The sequence below is a fragment of the Prinia subflava genome, chromosome 6 (genome assembly GCF_021018805.1).
Source record: "Prinia subflava isolate CZ2003 ecotype Zambia chromosome 6, Cam_Psub_1.2, whole genome shotgun sequence".
Classification (NCBI taxonomy): Eukaryota; Metazoa; Chordata; class Aves; order Passeriformes; family Cisticolidae; genus Prinia; species Prinia subflava.
In genome coordinates, this window is record NC_086252.1 from 17,032,642 (window position 1) to 17,055,629 (window position 22,988).

Genomic DNA, 22,988 nt, shown 5'->3' on the forward strand with positions numbered 1-22,988 from the left:
TTTTGGCACAGCATAAAATAGGAGATGAAATATTTCTCTCTATCTATATTATCTGGTCATGCATATGTGTGTGAGAACACACATATGCAAGCAGGCACATGTGCAAGTATCTTCTTTTCCCTCCTGGTTATGGTGCTTGACACAGGAACTGAGTGGAAACAGGCAGTGGAGGTGGCTGCTGACAGGCAGGATGCTGCTGGATCCAGTCTTGTCAACAGCAGCCAGAGAAGGAGACTGCTAGAAACAAGGACTTAGGTATGGGTTTGACTTAAGATATATATCTGGATAATTAAACTTAGGAAAATATATTCCTTTTGGATGGAAATGTGACAAGTTCTGTCAACATTAATTCTATCTGTACAATTTTTTGAGATCATGTTTCTAAACAGGGAAGTAAACTTGTAAAGTGGCCTAACCCCCTTCCCACGTGTAGTCTGCATAATAAGCCAGCACCCACTCAGAAACACAGAGATCTCACTCTTGATCTCCCTAATTGGAATTCAGAATATTTAGATTATAATTATTTTCTGTGAGTTCATATGACTGCCTCATGTGGTTGTTGCATGATTTGCCTTCTAAAGTTTTAATTGTATGTAATTTATTAAGGTTATATTAGTTTCTATCTAAGTCTTGGAAGTAAGAGATTTGTTTAATAGGTTTTCAAGGAGCTATTGAGGTGCTTTCTTATTGTTATGAGGCATGTATCATCTCCCATTTAAGTATTTTTATTTGAGCACACAGTTATTGTCTGCTTTCCACGGTAGCTCCTGTCCTTTTACAGGTGCATGTGTGACTGCAGTAACACTGAAACCTTGTGTGGAGGGCACCTTTTTAAAGCCAGTAGGTTTCTCTTTAAACTTGTATGGAGTTTGTGTGAACAGAAGTAGAGAACAGAAATCCAACTTGTACTTTTTTAAAGTGCTATTCTTTATTTTTAAAATAATTTATTTGACAATTCATAGTCATGGCTAGATCCTCTAAGAAAGTTTATGTGGAAAAGAACTCTTTTCCCTTTGGCTTTCAGCATCTTTGGCTGCACCAAGCATCCTTTGGAGGATATGTCCCATCCTGGGCCAGCTGGGACAGCTGCCCTGCCTGCTGGAGACATGCAAGCAGCAAATCTTCCACAGCTGCTCTTTGCAAAACCTTTGGGAGCTCACCCTGAGCCCAAAGCTTGCTCAAGTTTTTTCTATGTGCTGCTTACCCCCGTGCATCTCCCAGCTCTTTCCTCTCTTTGTATACCTTGGTGTGCCAGGAGTAATGGAGTTACCTGCAACAACCCAGTTCTCTTACACACCAACCAGGTGAGAGATACTCCCAGCAGCTGCTGTGCTGGGGGTGACTGGAAGGAAGGGTGCTGCCCAGCAGAGCTGGGGCACGGGGAGCAGCTTTGGTGGACTAAATTCCAGTGAGGTAGCAGTGGCTCCAGGATGTGTGAATCAGCCCTGGCTGTGACATAGAGGGGACAGAGCTGCAGATTACTTGTCCTCAGATGCTCCTTTCCATGTGGGCTAAGCAGGCAGGCAGCCTGGTAGGGGTGATAGGAAAACTACTGGTCGATTCACAGAGCTTTTCTGATGGTCCTTTCCACAGTGCAACCACATTATTTCTGCAGCCTGCTGGCTTAGAGAGCAGATTTCTAGTTGCTTTACATCCTAACCAGTCATACTGCTCTAGAAGTTTCCTTAGAAGTTTTTCTGGAAGCTGTATTCATGTTTACAATTCCTGTGCAGCCTCATCAACACTGTACTATCTGATGTGAAAGCTATTACCCCTGTTTCAATTATTTTTGGTTATTGACATGATAATTTTTTAGCAGAGTTATAATGTTCTCAATAATGCACTAGATTTCTCATCTGTCAGCTCCTTGGACAAAAAAAATCCCATTTGAATAGCTTAATCTCTTCCTTATTCATCAGAAACTCCTTTTTTCTTTTCTTGGTTGGGTCTTTTCTTTTTCTGGGTGGGGGGGGGGGGGGGGCATTGTTGGGGTTTTTTTTCCAAATTCCAAGTTGGCAAAAAAACCGAGTTCAAAACTATTACATTGAAGACCACCAGTGCTGGATTGAGTTGTAAACAAGTAAAGACAAACTTTATAGTTCCTAGGAGAAATGACAAGGTAGAAAGTAGCTGATAAATGGCTGTTATTCTGTTCTTCTTAGACACAGAAGACAGAAATAATTTTCTCTAAATGTAGCACTATTATTATTAAGCTGTTAAAAAAACCAGAATCTCTCCTCCCAAGTTGGAGATGGTACCTCTGCTGGGTTATCATTTTATGTGCTTATGTATGTATGAACTGCAGGTGACTATTCAATAAATCCATTTTTCTTGTCATTAATATTAAAAGATTTCCAACTTCCACTTGCATGCTTTATTTATGATCAAGTTCTTGCAATCAGAAATGTGATCTTTAATAAAATGAAATGTATGTGTCTGATGGAAAGAAGCATTAATCATGCAGAAAGCAACCAATACACATTTATTTCCTTTTGCCATATTGTCACATTGCATTTCTATAGGTTAATCATGATTTGTAAGAAATACGTAAACATATTTTCAAAGGAGTGCTCTCCTTTAATGCACTGTGAGTCCAAATAAAGAAGAGTATGTTCAGTTCTTTCTTCTATTCAGAGAGCAGGGCAATCCAAGGCCCATTTGCCTCTGTTTTCCTTCTAGCTATTTCTATTATCTTGCATGTTGTGGATTCAAATCTTATAGATGTGAAGTTCCCTAAAGGATACATTTTAAACACCAGTACCACAGTGAAGGGATTCTAGTTTCAGTAACATAACTAAAAGTTAGCCCATTCTTTGTAACACTGATTACTGTTCCTATGAATGCGTAGAAATTATTTGTATTGATATTTCATTTATTTACATTATTCCATCATGATTAATACTCACCTCCTGCAAAAAAACCCTGATTTGCAAGTCCGTTAATATGCTGCTTAAGCCAACTTGGGATGTTTATTTAGCAATAAACTCATTTTAGAGCTTAGTCTTTTGGCAAAGAACATTTTCAGAACAATGTTTTCACTGAGTCAACTACACCACATTTAAATCATACAAAAATGAATCATATAAATTTAAAAATCACATTCATAGCAGAACTGCACCAGGCAAGAAGGTGTGAATGAAAAATGACTGAAAAAATTCTTTGAATAGTTGCATTAATTTCTACAGGAATTATCTGCAGTTATCATTACTTCCTTTTGTGTTCACTGTCATCAACTGCCACTAATCAGTTGAATCTCACAGGCCCACACAAAATGTAAAGTGACCCACAGAGTCTTCGTGCCAGGCTCAATTTGGCACTGCATGCACAGCTGACTGCTGTTCACTGTTCAGGAAGCAGAAAAAGCTGAACAGGCTCAGACTTGTCCTGGCAGTGCAGCTCAGCCCTCAAATGCCGAGCAGGTTGCATTACCTAAGCAGATGAAAAAAATGAAAATCAACGCCACAAAGGCATTTAGTGCTGGATGTGTGTGCCAGCCTCAGGGTGGGCGTGACAGAGCTGTTCCCATCACCTGCTCCTCCTGCTTGTACAGCCTCAGCTGCATGCACATGATGTTCCCTGGATGCTTGATGAAGCTGCAGGAGCCTGGGGTAGTCCTGGTGCTGGAGGCACTGTGGGGCTTTGGCACAGGAAGGGTTTTAATGTGCTGAGCATATCAACATGATATGAACACATAGTGCCTAACTTTAGGCACAGGAAAGCCTGAAAGCTTAGGTGCCCTGAGACTGATGGCTGGGATACTGTGGGTGGGTGTGGGTAACTGAGGATCTAAGCTCTGACCTTGGATACCTGCAATGGCAACAGGATCCTATATGCACCTGGATCCCCTCCTTAGCCTTCAGTGAGTTGGGACACTGCTGCTGTGAGAAAAGCCCTGAGGATGAGATCCCTAATAGTTGTAAGCTGGCAGAGTTCCACTGTGTGTATTGAAGCTCCCATAATTTAGACCGAGGGGAATTTGGCCCTCTTCTTCAGCTGGAGTCCTTAATCAAATCAGCACACAGCCAGTATTAGAGCAGCTCATTATGGAAGACCCATCTTCACCCATGCTCTCCTTCTGGGAGGCCTTACTCTTGTTCTTTCATGATTTCTGTAGCTGTACCAATGCTGAGCAGAGGTCACTGCCACTTACGAAATAAGTTTCGTAGACTGAAGCTACACAACAGAAAGTCTGGCATATGAGGCTCCTCTCTGAGCTGGGGCTGTGTGTGTTTGGAAGGAAGGATTTGCAAAGCTGTGCAGCTGACCAGGGTGAGTAGCTGTGCAGTCTAAGCATCTTTCTCTTCCTTTCTTTTTATTTTCCCTTCCCCACATTTATTTTCTTCATCTCTTCCTTTCTTTCTTAGTTAAAGAACAGTTCCTATTCCACCCCCATTCCAGATCCATTAAGACTGTCACCTGGTGAAATACAGAGCTTGCAAGACAAGCAGAGTTCTAGAATAACTGATGGTTGAAAGGCACTATTTGGCAGTGTACTGTACAGAGAATTGCCCAACTGCACCCCTCTGTCTAATGACCTGTCATTGCATATATTTTATAACCCTTTGTTAGTCTTGAAAATTTGCTTATGCTGATACCCAAAACTCAAAGTTGGCACCACAATTTTACTTGAATTATGAAAATATTTCAAGACCCCGCTTCATCTCAATAGTGGCTGTGGTAAATTCCCTAGAACTATTCAAACTCCCAAGTCGTCTTCTCAAAATGCTGTTGTGTGTAGCTTCAAATTATGGACCAGAAGTTTTGCATGATTTTATGCAGTAGATGTACTCTCAGAGTAAGGACTCTCGTAAAATAACTCATTTACTTCAGAGAAAATCACATAAACCTTTCCCCATCACTTTCTGTCTTTTGATACTAACTTACAATAATAATAGCAAAAAATTCAAAGGGTTGAAGAGTAGTTTAGAAGCAGCTCTGTTTTAAGATTGTTTAGACATAAGCAAAAAATAGAGAGTGAGTTTGTCCATGCTTTGAACACACTGTAGTTTTGCTTACATTTTGCAAGTGAGGCTGCTGTTCTGAATTTTAAGTGATACTTTCTTTTTGCCATCAATATCCATCTTCTGTGGTGCGTACAATAAACTTCATTGTGAGTTTGGTGCATCATGCCTTTATTTGTGCATTTCTTCTTCAACTAGAACTTAATAATTATAAGATTCCCACCTTCCCAGCAGCTGGGAAGGTGATCTTAGTGTAGAAAATTTACTCATGTTATTGTACTTCTGTGGCTTTTAGAAATGGTGTACAGTAACTCAAATAAGGCACTTGTTAGAGAGGCAGCACTGAGATATACTGATAGAACTGTGGTGATATAATTATACCACTCTAGTAATCTGAGTACATTTTCTTGCATAAGCAAGCCTCAAGTCAAACCCTTAACATTATTAAATTGTAGGTTTGCATTATGAACAGTACCACTATACAGAGTTTCAAACATTAGAAACAGTTAGTCTGCTCACAGGGGGCTAGAACAGGATTATATCCTTAGTGTGTAATAGTGCTTTGTTTCTTCTAATTTTAAACGTCTCAGGGGAATGGAGCTTTCACAATTTCTTTAGAGACACTATTTCACAGCCCATAGATCTTTCTGTCAGGAATATTCACCTTACAGTCTCACAAATTTTTCCTCTATGCAAGTTCAGTAGCATTTTTAGCTCCCCTGGATAGCTTTATATGTGAGAGGTGAAAGGAGAGTAATTACAGAGAGAGAGAGAGCAAAAACAGTGAAGTCTGAAGAAAGCTCTAAATTACTTCCCTATTAAAAAAATCACAGCACCACAGGCTGAATGTTGCTCTCATCAGCACCTTGAACAGTCTGAATCCTGTTATGATAAATGTAAACTTAAAAGGATCATAATTTCAAATGGAGCAGGAATTTTACAAAACCAAGAGAAATTTCATCTAGAGATAAGAGTAAAATATTGCTTTGATTTGATTCACTGTAGTAGATTTCCTCCCTTAATCTGATATATCTGCTTTAAACCTTGAGGAATTTGTGCTGGTTTATGGAGAGTGAGACCCTGCAATGAAACGGAGAAGTGGGAGTTAACTTTAAAAACATACTGGCTTTCTCCCAAGCAGTGAGTGCTGACAAGTATAACCATATTACTAAAATCACATCAGAAATGTGATATATTAAATAAAAACATGATCATCTACAGCTAAAGTAGTTTGTATTTTATCCATGGAAAAGCATCATGTTACATCAATCTGTCCAAAAAAATGGGGCACATCAGAAAACAATGTTAAGAAGGCTTTTAAAACACATCATTGAGATTACAGCACCTTTAAAAATAAACAGCACTGAATACCAACACAGGTAAAATGTCATTGTGAAGCCCAGATCTGAAATTCAACGGCATGCTTTATAGCTTTCCAGTGTGTGATAAAATCTGTTCACCAGATGTACTATCTGTCTCCTGTGTAGCATACTTGAGCATCATCTAGGTCTGAGGCCCATTTATTTCATGTAAATGCCTTTCCTGTGCACACCTTAGGGCGCCCTAATTCTCCATTTTATTTCAGGCACTGTACAGGGTACCATCTGGTAGTGTTAAGCTCATCTCATTTTATTGCACTATTGCAGGGGCTATATCCAGCCCTATAGCATTCTTTCAATGAAGAGAGAGTTCAGTTACTGCCAGCTATTTATTTTTGCCAGAAACACTATACACATGCAGAGTTCACCTGTATATCAGTCTCACCTGAAAAGCAGGTCACTGCTTTTCACCCCACGTGGTTAAAAATAACTAAATATATGGTGACTTGCTGATACCAGGTACAGCAGCAGTTCTGGCATGGTTCTCTTTGGTTAAGAGTAGAAGATCTTAGTAATGATGTAATGATGTCTCTCTAGTATCTTACTTTTATTAGTTCTATTAAAATGAGGGAAAAAAAATGTCACGTCTTAAAAGAGCACCTTACAGGAATAGCTTAATATTTAAAGGTAGCAATATACCTCTCAACTGTACTTTGTTACAAAATTCATTTGCTATTTTAGGCACAAATTTACTTCTTTATGTCACATTTCCTCTTGTTTATTCTTGTAAATTATTGCCATTAAAAAATTGAACTTGAAAATGAAGTTACGGAAAACTTCATCGATTTCTAGTTTCTTCTTCGTTGCCTGCCATTTTTAATCATCTCCCTCCTTTTGAGCCTTTGTCTTATGTCTTAATGGCCTGATTTTTTTAAAATTCTTTTTGTGCCAGCAGTTTTTGCTCTTGGTTATTGCTACTTATACATCTAACTACCTGCTTGGGCCTACAAATGGGAGTTGGAAGTCTAAGTGACAATAATTGGTCCCATGGCTTTCATGTGCAAAAAGGAGCCTGGTTTTTCAAACTTAAAATTTTGCTGGCAGTAGGTTTGAAGCATGTCAGGTTTGAAAGTGCAATGCTGTTGTCCTCTGTAGAGCCTAATTCTATTTTCCTGTAAACTCTGATGATTTCAGAATGGCTCCATGCCATTAAGGCAGACCAGAATTATCCTCACTGCTGCAATTCCAGCAATGTTGGAGAGAAAAAAATCCCACCTTAACTTAATCGTGGTGGAAACATGATGGGAAACACATTCAGCACCAAGTTAGATGCCCTACAACAAAATACACGAGTTTCCATGTTTCTTAGATGTGTGAAAGAGATTCCATTCTTGATGTCAGTGTCAGCATGAATGAAAAAACTGAACCGCTTTTCTCCCCCAGGCTTTTTAAAAACTATTTAAATCACATTTTTGTTGCATCCCCTTCCCCTAGTGTTTTCTCCCTAGGCAACATCAAGACCAGAGTAAGGTTATTTGGATGCAGCATAACACCTTCCCTCCTCCTTTCATCTTTAAAGCTCTGTCTCCTCTTTGGAGCAGTAGTTGTCTAGGAAATTACCCTTTGAAGAAATATGTGTAAGTGTCACTTGGGAGCAATAGTTGTGTTAGGCAATGATTCTAGATGGAGCTCAGGCAATGTAGATTCTCAAGTAATCACAGCAAGGGGTGGCATCTGCCCTTTCTCACCCTGGGCAATGGGGAAGTTTCCCAGCTAGTGAAAAGCAGAAATGTTCCAGTATGGTTCCAGGCTTTGTGCACACTCTGGCTGATGCCATTTCACTGGTAGCACTCAGTTCATGTGTCACATTTGCAGCTGTGAAAACCTGGATGAAACATGCATGTGACTGAATGCTCCCAAGAGCTGGGCAGTGTCAGTTTTGATCTATCCTCAAACAGGGCAATGAAAGAAAGAAATTGAGGGGAGGGAGATTTGAAAGTATTAATTTTAGATAAATATTTGATTTACTCAGCTGCCATTTCCAGTGCTGGAAATTTCTCTCTTTCTATAATCTGCTGCATATGACAAGGAGATGACAGTGGACTGCTTTGGAAAATTGTTTGGCTCATCTCTGGTGAACAGCACAAGCACACCATCATAAAACAAAATCACTGTTAAATGCATTCTCTCTCCTGACTTTCTCCAATCATTGATTACTAGTAGCCACAGCATGGCACTAATAGTTGTGTCTGAAAATCCCACTTTCCAGATAAATAAATTATAACATAATGAAGCTTTTAAAAGGTGGAATTATGTTCACTAGTGTGAATTCTCTATGATTTTAGTCCACTAGCAATTACAAATGTAGGTAGTCACCTGGATTAGCTGTCTGTGTTGATATAAAGGACAAGTGAATGGAAACAATAACTCTCTTTATCATACATTGTTGTTGGAAGAATTTATTTTTCTGTTTTCCGTCTCAGCTGAAATTGAGAGTACTGGATTGTGACTAGACAAGCTGTGATTCTTCACAGCCAAAGTATGTTTTTTCTGGTGGTTTGTAAATCAGTAAAAGGCTCAAAACCAAAACCCAAAAAGCCTTCATATTTACAGAATCACAGAATGACTAGGTTGGAAGAGACCTTCAAGATCATCAAGTCCAACCCATGCTCTAACACCTCAACTAAACCATGGCACCAAGTGCCACATCCAATCCTTTTTTCAAACACATCCAGGGATGGTGACTCCACCACCTACCTGGGCAGACAATTCCAGTACTTTATCACTCTTTCTGTAAAAAAACCTTTTTCCTAATATCCAACCTGTATTTCCCTTGGTTCAGCTTAAGACTGTGTCCTCTTGTTCTGTCAGCTGCTGCCTGGAGAAGGAGACCAAGCCCCACCTGACTACAGCCACCTTTCAGGGAGTTGCAGAGAGTGATACAGTCACCTCTGAGTCTCCTTTTCCTGGAGAAGGAAACCTCCTTTCTCCTTTTCCCCATCTCCTCTAGCTTTCAACTCACTTGGTCTGTAAAAATGTTTATGACAATCTTAGTATGAAAACTCATTTCTCCCCTTCACCCCATCAAACAGTTACTCTCAATAATTCCAAATATTTTCATCTGTGAAGAGCCAAGTGTCTGAACAAGACACCATAGACCTTAGAGGAGTCAGAGCTCAGAAATTCTGATAGGTAACTGAGTACTGGGATTTTCTATATACCAAGAAATGATGCTTTAAGGAAGGCAAGAGAACTTGGCAAGGTGTGATGGACAGGTGTGGGTGCAGCAGGGTACCAGACAATATCTGTTGAAGGACTGGAGCCTTAAATATAATTAAGGCTGTTCATTTGGCTTAGCTAAAAGAAAACTCATCTATTTTTATTGATAAAAATGCAAATGTGATAATTTGAACTAAAAGGGGAAACATAATGGCACACACTCATATCTACATTTATTTTCCATTAGTAAAATTCTAATTAGCCATTAATCATTTGATAATGTATATATAGCAAAATGCAGCTCCAAGTCAAATTGTCTAAATAAATAGTCCAGTAGCCACTCAAGGTGAAAAATGCCATGATTCTTTCTAAAGAAGAAAACTAGAAATCATTGTTTCCCCCACAGAAATTGTTGCTGTGGCACACACACAGCTGTAGTTATGACACTGGGAATTATGTCTGGGTAGTCAATCTTTTCCTACAAGTGGCCGCAGTTAAGTGGAAGGAACACTGAAACAGACTTACCCATCTCTGCAATCAAACTAGGAGAAAACTTTCCTGGGATTCACTGGACAGTGGAATTGGAAAGCATCACATTCCTGCAGAGGTTCCCTCTGAGCTGGTTTCCTGGTGCCTGTGACTTCTGCTCTGAGCTAATTTCTGCTCAGCTCCCACTGCACATTTTTGCATTCATAGGCCCCTGGAGTGCTGTGCAGCCAGACCTGCCAGCACTGCCTGTTTATTTCAGTCTCTGGTATGATATTGAAAGTAACATCTCAGCCTGGAAGTATATTAAATGAAGTGTGAATGCAAATTACTACCAAACCATCTTTTCCATTTTACAGAAGGTTCTTGTTTGATTGGTTCATTTTACAAGACTTAATTCTGTAGGACGGGCTAGGCATTTTTCCCATTATAAAAAAATCCCTAATAACTAGTTCCACATCTGAGACAGTGAAGATTAAAATCAGCCATTGTGTAGTATATGAGAAGTAACTATTTTTCATAGGGTTTTTATTGTACATTTGGGATTATGATTTCATATTATGCAAATGCATTTTATGAAACCATAACATATAAATGTGTACTATTGTTAATACATGTTTGCAGCCTGGCATGTGAGGCCTCCAAAAGAGCCATTCTGGTGTCTTCTCTCATTGTGTATTATGAATAATAAACAAAATGTAGTTAGACATATTCTATATTACAGAACAATAATAGTAAAAATTACATCCTGTCATTAATATGCATCAACAGCGTGTATCCTGGTAGCTCAAAAAGACATCCCAATGTGAATGCATGTTAAACAAAAAGAAAAAGTTGTCTAAGTCACAGCAGGAACAGGGAGTGTTTGGGACAGCTCTGATTGTTGTACTTGGAGGGAGGGATGGTAAACAAAATCCTTCTTCTTCTTCATTTCTTTCAGCCCCACAGTGGCATTATCTTTGCCACTGCAGTCACTGCCTGCATGGTAGTTCCTGTGTCATATTTTACAAAGCACTTTAATAAGCCTCAAAATAATTGTTCTTATATTTGTTTTCTAAAGAACTTGTAAGAAGCAACTGGTGTGTGAGCAGCCTCACAGGTACTGATGTGCCTTGCCTGGGTTCTCAGCTTTTTAGGAGCACCTCATGCAATGTTTATGTTGATGAGGCCATTGAGACATGGAATCACGACTATATATTCTTTCTTCTTCAATTAGTAATGGAAAAGGAAGCAATTTAGACGTTTTTCCACTTCCGTCTGATTTTTTCACTATAGGTGCAAAAAGAAACCCTATCAATATTCCTGAAAAAATGTTTCAACACTTGCTTGTGATGTACAGGTGTGATCCTATTTCCACTTATTTCATGGATTTCAGAACTGTACAGAGTATCCATTTTCCTTTATGCACTGGACAAAGTCACACTGACTAGTTTTATTCTTCTTTAATGTATAGAAATTCATCCCCCTACCTCTTACCTGTTACCATCGCTTCCATGGAGTCACAGCTTGTCAGCCACAAATCTGTGCCAACATAAGAAACCCAGTACTGATCTGGTATCATTGTTCATTTGTTCATCTTTCTGATACTCTGGAATGGTATCTGGGGCCCTTTATGGGCTTGAAAAGTCTGAAAAAACCAAAACAAAATGAACCAGGGAAAACAAACAAACAAACAGACAAACAAACCAAACCAAACCAAATCAAAACAAAACAAACAAACAAAAAAAAAACCACCACAAAAAAACCACCAAAAAGCTCTGTAGGGGAATGGAGCTGTTATGCCGTACCCCACATGAAATCTTTAATAGGGCACCTTGCAGGTGTTCTGGTACTGAATCTACAGATACCTGATTCTGTCTGGCAGAGCTCCTTCCAGTGTAATCCTGTCCATATAAGATGAAATATTACAAAGACTTTGAATGTCTTTTTATAAGCTGAGTTGACCACAGGTTCTGGCTATTATTACTTGAACAGAGATTTAATTAGAACTGCCTTATAACCCTTTATCATAACAAGGGGAAAAGAGAAACTTAATATAAAAGTTCATTAGAAAAATATTCCTTTAATTCAAACATCTGTATTTTGAAGATTCTTACAGGTATCAGCTAAAGAAGATTCCATTGTCTAGATGGCATTAAAAGCATGATATTTAAACTCAAGCAGATAAACACTTGAAATTACATCTTCCATATGATGAAATTTGCCTGTCTATAAAGCTCTTTTCTCATTTTGAGGTTTTTACCCAACTGCAAAAAAAAATTTGTAAAGGTAATTTCATGAGACATTTGGAGACTTTAAAGTGCTTTTCTATCCATATGGTTCTTTATGAAAAGGTAATTTTTATCTGTGCTCTACTCAACTGAATGTTTATAAGACTGTCTGGTCTCAAAGATGCCTGCTTAAAACTATAATTGCCTTCAAATTGCTAACATAAGATTTATTCATTTATTCTTTCAGTACTTTGCAACTTATTTCCATTTTTTTCTCCCTCAGTTTTGCCTCCAGTAAAATCCTAAATTTTTCTAGTTTGCTGTGCTATTTTAATTAGACATTTTCACTTATTTGTGTAAGTAAGCAGTCTTATAAGTTTGAGACTGTAAATCATTCATCCATTAAAAACTCTATTTCCTCATATTTCAAGTTCGATTCATTGAGGAAAGAAATAAACCTTGCTGTGGAATAGAATTATGCAATGTCATGGACACATTAACATTTGGATCAAAATTTTACATTGTGTCAGCCAGTAAACAGTATAAATGGTTCAGATTTGCAATAAATAATTGTCTATTAATACCTTGGCGTGGTGTAGCAAATTAAAGTCTCACCTCAGTAAGCACAGCTGTAGGTAAGAGCTGGGGCCTAAAGAAAGCAACTGCTATGCAGCATTAGAGTAGAAAGAGCATCATGAAGCATTACTGCATCTTTCCAGCAATGAGAATAATGTACACAGATTTAAACAGTAATAGACAAACGTAGGGGGGAGGTAGGTTGGAAGTGAGGTTGAGTCTAATCAGGCAAGATTTAGAACCATTTGTTTTAGATGCTCTGGCAGATGCTTCCCTTGCAGAAGATTAAGAGAAGCATTTTAAAATACAGCTTTGTGTGCTGTTGCATACGAAACAGAGCTCATAATTCAGGATGATCGGGACATTTGATACTGAGGGACTCGCTGGGTCATTATGTTGGGTCCATTCCTGTTGAAGTCAAACAGCCCCCCAAATATTATCTGTTTATTTGTTTTGTGAAACTGCCATATTTTGCAGCTTGCAGGTTGTTGCCAATTGTCTTGAGATTTTCACAAATTTAATTGCTAACTGAAATTTTGTCAAATTACTTCAGTAACTTCCTGCCCCACAGACTGTGAGCAGATGGTCCTGAATGATCACTATCTGAAATTCAAAGTTCAAACTCAATTTCTCAGTGTGGTTATTTCTACGTATGTTTTAGCAAGCAAACATGCCACTACTTTTGTGCTGAAATTCAACACAAATAGGAGTAGGATAATAGATTAATTTTAAAATTTAACTCTGTATTAACAATTAGGTGTTAGTAATTTTTTGAGAACTCCAGAGCATAATGTTGTGTCTCAGCTGTCTCTGGTGATGTCCCCTATGAACCATAATTGTTGTTACTCCAGTTTTGAGCATGTTTTTTTCTTTTGTGCTACCAACTCAGCTCATAATCCCATAACACAATCTAGTTTGTCTGTACACTAATAAGAAGGCATTAATCAAAATACTGTTCTCTGTTATATTAACTATAGAGCAATATCTTTTAGAGCAATATATTTTTAGAAGGCATCTTTGAGACCAGACAGTCTTATAAACACTGGATTGAGTAAAGCACGGATAAAAATTACCTATTCATTAGGAACCATATGGATAGAAACACAACATCTCCTATTTCTTATCTCACCTATTTATTTCTCCTTATTCTCTCATATTTTTAATGGTTTCTTTGTCCACGAATGTTTGAAAATGCACCTCAGTGTGCAGCACTGCAAGTCGTCCATGGTCTGTGCTTGAATGGCTGAGTAATCTCTCTTATTTTGTTTGTCATGTTGTTTTCATGCCCTTGATGTCTGGAGCACTAGCCAGTGCATTTATAAGCAAAGTACAGGGTCTGTTATTTTGTAGATCTGAAGCTAGTTGTGCTAGCTGCACAAGACAAGGGCTTAAAAATCTTCCTCTAGTCCAAACAAAATTTGGGTGTCTGCTCTGAGGGAACACAAGGATGCTCTGCTTTCTGCACTGCCTCGTGCAATGGGACTATTAAAGGGTTATAAATGTACCCATGAGAGCCAATGCAGTGCTTCAGAGCTCCTTGGAAAGACTTGAGAGCTTCTTCCTTAGCTCCTCTAGCAGTGTTGTAGCTCTTCTCCAAACCTCTGAGGCTATTAATACAAACCTGAAAATCATCGATCTAATAAAACTCATGTCACTCCTTGGAACACTTAGAGCTCTTTAACTTGCAATGATTTGTTCTGATTGTGCAGCATACCCTGTTGACTTGAGTCCTTGCATAGTTACTGTGAAATAATGTGTGCTATTACCTAGTGATCCACAGAGTAACTTCACTGGGAGCAACAGTGATTACAGACTAAATTGTGTATATCTTCCCATGCTATTGTTTGGTAGCTGTGTAATTATTCCAGGTCACCTGTACAAATTAATGTCACTTGATAATTTTTCTCTTACTCCCTTCTTGCAACAATTGCCCTTTAGAACATGGATGGTGTCTCAGCAGGGTATGTGGATCCAAGCCTGCCAGAGGTATGCATTGCTTTCTATATGCAACTCTTATTTTTATGTTATCAGTAGAAAAATGATTAGAGGGACAAAGGCTAAATCTCTCTACATGAACAGCTGCACTTCCATTTCTTCCTCATTGAAATCGAGCTTAACATTACATTGAATAGACTTCACTCACAGCCTGTTGCTGTGTAGGGACTTCTGAAATGAAAGGCATCCTGAATTTACTACCACCCTTATATTATGAATTTTGAACCGGACAGAGACAAATTTGGTGAAACAGTGAAAAATCTTGAGTGGGATTTGAAGAAGGCTGTGGCTAAAGCATCTCATAGCAATCAAAAATCAGCCACAAGCCATGGGCAATGGAGTTTTTGTTCTGTGGCCAGAGAATGCAGAGATGACAAGATGTGACCTTTTACATAAGCAATAAAGTCTGCACATCCACAGTGTGATAAAAAACCGCTAGGGACATGACATGACATGTCCTGACATGATTTTCTTTAGTACCAGCCTGAGTTGCATGCTAGAATACAAAGAATAAATTACATGATGCATAACCAGCTCCCATCAGTGCTCCAGCAACCTATGCAGCACTATTTAGACATGCCTTTCCAGTGACACTCCTGTCTCCAATATATCACACAACATAAACACATATCAATGTGCATAGTATCATCCTTGTGCAGAAAATTTCACAGTTAATTAAAAAAAATCAAATATAAGCAGTCCATCTCTTTACTAAACTAATTAAAAATATAAATACAATAAACCCTGACTGAGTTTTTGACAGGTCATAAAAAGACACAAAATTGAGTCAAGTAAAAGGACTGGTTTCAGTACATAACAGGGTGAAATCGTGGTATAAAATGTTGAGACTAAAGTTATAATAACACTCTTTTTGTTTCCATTGTTTCTTACTCTGGTGTCAGTGTCTGGATTTGTACAGTGCCTTTCTCCAAAGGTAAAGCCTCAGGAAGTTTGTTCGGTGAAATCAAATATGCCAATTACTGTTTTCTTCTGGTTTTTAAATGTGCATCCCTAGCAGCAATAGCAGCTGTGTGTATTCCACAAAGTGCCTTTTTGACCAAAAATTTTGGCATAATTTTCAATCCTCTGAATTTTTTAGCAATAAATACGTACTCTCACCACTCCAAGTGTAGCCTTTAAAAATAACTTTGGTCAGAAGCGAATCAGTGCTTTTGGTGGATCAGCTTAGGGGTTCTGACCAGGACTAAGATCTATCAAGCATTTTCCTTGTAGGAGCTTTTATACTGTACAATGGGGCTGCACTGGGCTGTCATCCTGGTATTCCCTTTCCTGCACATGGGAATCCTAGTCCTGAACATACTCGAGGTGTATACAGCTTACCCAGGCTCTTTTCAAGGGCAAATAAATGTTTCACTTAGTGAATTAGAATAGATCTGACTTCAGAGGGTTAGTTTGGTGCTTGGCTGTGAAATACCCTTTTCCTGTTACATTGGCAATGTGAGTTCTCCAACACAACTAAAAAAAAACCCCAAGCAAACTGGAAACCCAAAACCACTGAAAATAAGTGGGTGTAGCCACTGTTAATATTTTTCTGTTGACCTTGATTTATGAACAGCATAAAGAATGTCCTGAATACATTTGAATTTCCTTTGCCCTGCCATTTAGGGAGTTCAGGAATATTCCCTGTATTGTTCAGAGAAAAGTAGGGGATGCCACTGCAAATGAAAATGCTGCTTCCTGGCATGCTCCAGCTTCCATTTACTGACATCCCACATATATTCACTTGTGTACAAGATCCTACAACAGTGTGTAATATCATTTTCAGCTGAATTGATTTCCAACCCAATTTGGCCTGCCTATAAATTGGTACAAGCTCAGTTTTTATGGATCTGGACTTGAGGGACCTTATTTCCTGGCCCTGGGAAAGGAGACAGGATCAAAGCTGTGGTCATGGGTGTAACAAGACCCTCCATGCTGAGCCACAAGGATAAGAGAGTATCCCAAGATGAGGCTTACCTAAGGATTTAGGAGTTTCTGCCTCTGGACTTGTCCGCTTCAGGAGTTCCTCTGCAGCAAGCAAAAATGTGAACTCTGTTAGCCCAGAGTTTTGTACCACCCCTTGGACAAGCTGCCCAAGGAACTGCAGAGAAGCAGATGAAATTAAATTAAATGCAATTCTTGTCTATTGCAAAAGTGCCCCCAAATCTGTTTCTGCAGCACTCAGGGTCCCTGTTCAAAAGAGTCAGGACTATTGACAGTTGTCCTGGCTGCTGTGGCCTTCAGGATTTTCCTGTGCTTGTGCATGCGTATGCTTCCAGGAGCCAGAATCCTGCACCAACCTGTGCCTTGAAAGAAGGGATCAATGTCTGGACAATATCTTAGTCAAAAAGTTAGACACAGTTTTTATAACTTAGTTGATCTTGTACAGGAGAGGCCTGAGAAAACATGGCAAATATGTATTAATGCAGTCTCTTCCTCATTCTCTATTCTCTTCTACTGCCTCTACATCAGATGAGACTCCTTTTTATCCCTAGCATTAAGTTTTTATCACTTTACTAAAATACTATAAATCAATAAAATAGGGCAGAAAATTGCTTTCTTACATCATTGCACCAACATGCTGCTTGTATGGTCTGGAATGACAATGAGACATCCATCTTTCTGTGCAAAAAAAAAAAAAAAAGCCAGTTCCCAGAACAAAATGCCAAGTATATGGCTAAAAAAATTAAAGACCAAACACTTGATTCTACTGAAATGAGAAATGCCCACTTCATATTTCTAATTTTTTGAAGATGAAGAGAAAATTCTAATTCTCTAAACACTTTTTTTAAAAATTAATATTTATATTCTGTCCTAAAACTCACCTCCTAGCCATTCTTCTCTCTGATAATATTTGCTTGGTTCTTATGCCAAGATCTGTGAAGACCTCTTTTTCTTTTTTTTTTTTTTAATTTTTAAATATACTCACTAGGGGGGATGCTCATAAAATTCAGCCTCAGCCACAATCTGGACTATGGTCTGCCAAGCTCCACATAAATAAATCATCAAGTCATTTTGGCATCTTCTGGGCCAGGAGGAATATCTTCGGGGTAGATTTAAAGAGACATTATCCTGTAAAGTATATCCTTTGTGGAGAAAACTAAGCAGCAGATTAAAGGCTACTTTGAATTTCAGATATAGACATTTTTGCAGGTAACAGCAATAAAATAGAGGGAAAGATGTTTTAATTCCAAAATTACAACTGTGTTAGCTAATCTTCCCTGCTGCTGTCCCAGCAGAAATCGAATCGAACACCCAAGACCTCAGGGCGCTGTGGGAGGAATCTGTGATTCTGGAGATGCTGATTTTGTGCTAAAATGTCTGCAGAACACACAGCAAGTGGCCGTTTGAGATTTTGTCTTAGCAATCCGAATGCTGAAACAGAGACAAAGCAGCCAAACATTTCTTGGCTTTGCAGCTCCTAAAGCCAACGTAAACACTCAGACACAAGAGCGCTCCAGCTCCGGAGGAGCAAGCTGGGGTTGGCGCGCTGGCGTGTTGGCCTCTCAGCTGGAGGCACCTCGTCCCTCTCTCCCTCCCTCACACCCTGGGGGAACAAAACCTCAGCTCAGTTACAGACAGCAACAGTGCCTGCAAGGGCCCCAGGCAGGGCTGGCCAGTCAGGAGCACAGGGAAGGACTCGTGCCCTGCAGCTCAGGCTCACAGCCGAGTCCTGCTCGTGGGACGTCCGCGCTGGCTGGGAAAGATCTCTGTAGCTGGCTCTGAAACAGAGCTTTGTTCACCTACCCCGTGTGGCGGGCATCTGAAACAAGGACATGTAAATCAGATAATAGTCAAGAGAAAGCGAGCTCTAGCTGGTTTGTCAAGAGGAGGCCTTGGGCCATAGTCCTACCTGCCATTCACAGGTCACTGAAATCAATGGAGTTGTGACTGCAATTACACCACAGGGAATCTGAATCCTATTATTTGGACTGTGGGAAGTTACAGAACAGTAACAACATGGAAGGAAATTGCTTCATTTTAGGTTTTGTTAAAATCCCCAACTGGGACCAGGTTCATTGACAGGTTCTAAACTGTTGTTGGTCCCTGAGAACATTGGAGAGGTTTGGGTGGGCAGCAGAGATAAATCAGGCAAAAATTTACATCTTCAGCTGGGTTTTTCTTAATATCACTTTTTTCATAGGAGCTGAGGACAGATAGGATGAGTTTGAGTTTCCTGAAATCATTTGGAGAGTGAAATAAACTGTTATGGGTTCACAGAGATTGTGCTTCTGGTGGAACCAGAAATGAAGTGCCCAATCTAAAATGGCATCCATGTGCAGATCAGAGTTGCAGCTGAAACACTGACTGCTTGAAGGAAATTCCCCATCTGTCTTTTAACTTCTAAAATGCAGAGGAGAGACTGAGCTGCAAAAAATTTGAAATTTAGGAATGATCTTGGGATTTGTGATTGGGCCCCTTGTAAGTAACAATGACCTCCTGAGAAAAATTGAAAACTGAAAATCAAATTAAAAACTCAGAGTTTCAGGTCATAGCTTCTCAAAAATATTGTACTAAAACTGTACTTAGCACCAATGATAATGGCTAGAGATACTCCTTTAAAGATCATTTACCTGTTTTGAGTGTCTAATGATAGTGAAAATGCAAAATGGAAAGAAGCCTCAGATACTCTTTCAGGGTTACTCTGAAATTAAATCTTTGGGGTTTGGAACAGTGACACAAAATAATTAATGTGCTGTTGAGACTCTTTGTATGTATTTCTGAATTGAAAAGAGGCATTCAGAAATACATGCCAGGCAGTTACAGGTTAAGGATCATTTACATAAATTAGCAAATTTGCAAATGAATTCATCTAGTGAAAAGTAAGACACGGGACACTGCATTTTAATAATTGACATTCCACATGAAATGCAATGTTCTTGAGGAGGAAATTGAGCTCCAGGTTGCTATTAGAACCAGCGGAGCAGCAAGAGCTGGAAAGAAATGCCATCTCATATTATGTGAGTTACTGCTCCTGCATAACAACTATCTTCTATTCTGATAGACTTTATTTTAATAAAACTAGTTCTAGGATTTTTACAGGGTAAAATTCCATCATCTACAGCACTGGTCAAGAAACAAAAATGCAAGAAATCTTTGTGATCTGGTTCTAACAGTCAGCTAGTAATTCACTGTATTCTAAAGTTACCTTTCTTGTACTGTTTTATTTGGCAGCCAAATCTCCTTACTCTTCAGTTATACCAAGTAGTTACAATCTCAGCCCCAAATATGCATCACTGACAGAAAATTATAAATTATCTAATTTTTTTGTTCCCTGTCATAACATAGGTTAAATTGCAAAATAAAGATAAGTGATCCACTTAGCTGCTTCCTGCTGTCCTGATCAGTTTAAGAACACATTATGTTACAAATATTGTTCTTGATACAAAAGTAATGACTTTCATAAGGTGTTAGTCAGTCATTCAAAGTCACAATACTTCCACTGTATGCCATAAATACAAATTATATGCTCACAGAGAGCTGAAACAAATCTGTCCCTAGTAATGTTCCTTAGTATACTTTAAAGATTAATTTAAACTGAACCAAATAATTCTCTCAGTGATACACTTTTTCCAAAATCACACAGAATGATTGTGTCATTTCAGTGAATGCCAGTAAAATTTCTCCTAAATACTGATGAAAATGTTTGTTCTTAGTCTGGCTACAGCTCTGACATCATTTGTAGGGACTACTGTGCTAAACTTCCGAGATGGAAAGGTAAAGCAACAAACTATTGCTACTTGCAAACAATGTTTGACATTTGGTTGTCCTTACATCCTTTTTACTTCTGTTCTCATGCAATTTATTGCAGCAACCTGGGCAAGCTTATTAAGTTCTCTGTCCCTTCATTTCTCCCCCCTTTTTTAGGAACCTGAGACATTTTAATTCCTGCATAGGTTGAGAAGTCCCTCCAAATGAATTAGCTGCATTAATAACATATCTTTATCAAATGATTCAGCTGTTTGAAATACAAACAAGATTCTTACCTATGATGAGCTCAGATCAATAAATGGGCAGGCTGACACCCTTTCTTTTCAGTATTTTGACACACTGTGGTGCATACATACATACATACAGGTAGAGCAGAGACACAGGTTGCAATGATGCCCTGATAAGGAAAACTTGCTTCCCTCACTGGCACGGGAGGAAATTTATGCAACTCTCATGCCCTTTGGTATGAGGTCTTACTGAGAAGTATTCTCCTGTACTGATTAACAGACTGAATGAAGAAAGCTTTCATTTTTAACTTCATTCTTCGTGACACAAAAATAACTGTCACATGTTAATGGGAACGGTGATGTGGTGGAATTATTTTACAAGAAAGAAGAAAGAAGGCAGCTTTTGGACATTTTTCCCAACTTAGAATATTCTTTCCCCACCAAAGCAGCAGTGTAACAAAGGTCAGCTAGTCCCTGTGTTGTGTCCTATGCAGAGCAGTCCGTAGCTTTGCACAAGTCCATGGCTTCACCAAAGACTTTACCTTTAAGAGTGCAGTAACAGGCTAAGTGCTTTGCACCAGGATGTCACTGATGGATCTGAGCAGCTTTTCATGTATGCATGCTGCAAACTCTTTATATTTTTACATTCTAATAACAGTGAACAGCATAAATTATCTCTAATTCTTGATTCTGCAAGGAAGCAGCCATCTGGTCTAATACCACTGTGACAGTGATATAGGACTGAACACTCTGTGCTTGGTCTGCTGCACAGGAAAGGACAATAGGACATATTTTAAAATGTCAGGATACATCAGAACCATATTCAGGAAACTTTGCATTTATGAAAATTGATAGTATTGGAGATATATCATGATGCAGACCTAATCATGGCTGCTGGTATAGTGAATTAAATTAAGAGCTGATTTGAATTTTTCTAATTAAAGATGTGTTATTCCTTCTCTCCTCATGTTTTCTATTTTGGTAAAAGAAGCTTATTAAACAATTTTCAGGAAAGTGTTGTGATTCAAAGTGTTAAGGCTTTGGGAAAAAAAAAAAAAAAAGAAACACCTAATGTCAGTGATGGTTTGACTGTCTCAATGCAGTATTCAATGGGCATTTATTTGTATTCCAAAATCAGTGCTGGCATAATTGCTATTGTAGATGGACTTGGTGAGAAGCCTGCCCAGGTACTGCAGGGAAGGGTGGCATGTGGGCACAGCAGCTTAGCAGAGCTGGGTGAGAGAGACTGCTTTCAATGCCTGAAACACAAGCACTAGAAATAAAAGAAGGGCAAAAAGAAAAAGAAATTTGTCTTATGTGGGCATAACCCCATTTTAAAAACAAGCTAATTTAACATTAATTAGGTCAAAACCTATCAACTCATGGTTTGTCCCAACAAACTCACTTCAGCTTTGCTGTAGTACTTAGATAACTAAGTAGCTGGTTTATGTAACTTTTTTGAATAATGCTGGATATTTTTCAAGGCTTCAGGACATCAGTAAATTAGGGGTATATTTTATAGGCATTGCACAGAATGTATTTCCATCATTAGCTGAAATGATTTTAAGAAACTTACTGCATTAGTTAAAAAATAAGCATGAAATCAGTTTTTTCACAGTGTGAATATTTGTTAACCTACAGAGGTCAAAGAGTTAAATATTGTAATGGTATTTTTCAAGGGACTTCTTAATTTTATGACCAATAATATAATTTGTAATTTTACATACTAGGAGGGGCCATCAAATTCATATTCGAGAGTGTTAGATGATCACAGGGACAAGAAAGAGTCATCTCAGCCCTTTTTGCCATGTAGAACATTGCATAATTAGCCAGCTGTTTTCTTTAAAGCACCTAACCCAGGCCACTGGCGGAAGCAGAATTCTGAGCCTGTAGAATAATCGATCCAGTCTGGCCTGGTTTTTATGTTCACTTGTTTACTCTCAAAATACACATTCTTCAGATAAAAGATGGGGCATTTTTGAGTCTTTCATTTTACTTTCTGCTTACAAACATGCTAGAGGTATAAATTACAGGAGTCCTTTCAGCAAGTGGTTCTTCTGAGCTTGTGCCAGCATATTTCCTAGTTAGAACTGTCCAGTGCTGTGACTGACTTTAAGGCTGTATATAGAGAAGCACTGATTGCAGGGTGTTGTTCTTAAACGTGCCAGTTTTGCTAGCTCAGATTATCAAATGCTAAGGCACACTTGTTCAATCCTTCTTGCCAGCTCACCTCCCTACTACCATAACATCTCATAGGTGCTGGAATGCTGCTTTCAGGAACAG

General features: G+C 38.8%; 1 long non-coding RNA gene across 2 annotated transcripts; it reads right to left on the reverse strand.

The window, feature by feature from the left end:
• Positions 1–924: 924 nt before the first annotated feature.
• Positions 925–22,429, reverse strand: LOC134552110 (uncharacterized). Of its 2 annotated transcripts, XR_010080767.1 has the most exons (4): positions 16,744–22,429; positions 11,462–11,612; positions 10,025–10,280; positions 925–6,041 (listed from the first exon to the last, which is right to left on the reverse strand). It is a non-coding gene; the product is annotated as an uncharacterized LOC134552110 (long non-coding RNA). The 2 variants fall into 2 exon arrangements; XR_010080766.1 differs by lacking the exon at positions 925–6,041 and having other exon boundaries at positions 8,695–10,280.
• Positions 22,430–22,988: the final 559 nt, after the last annotated feature.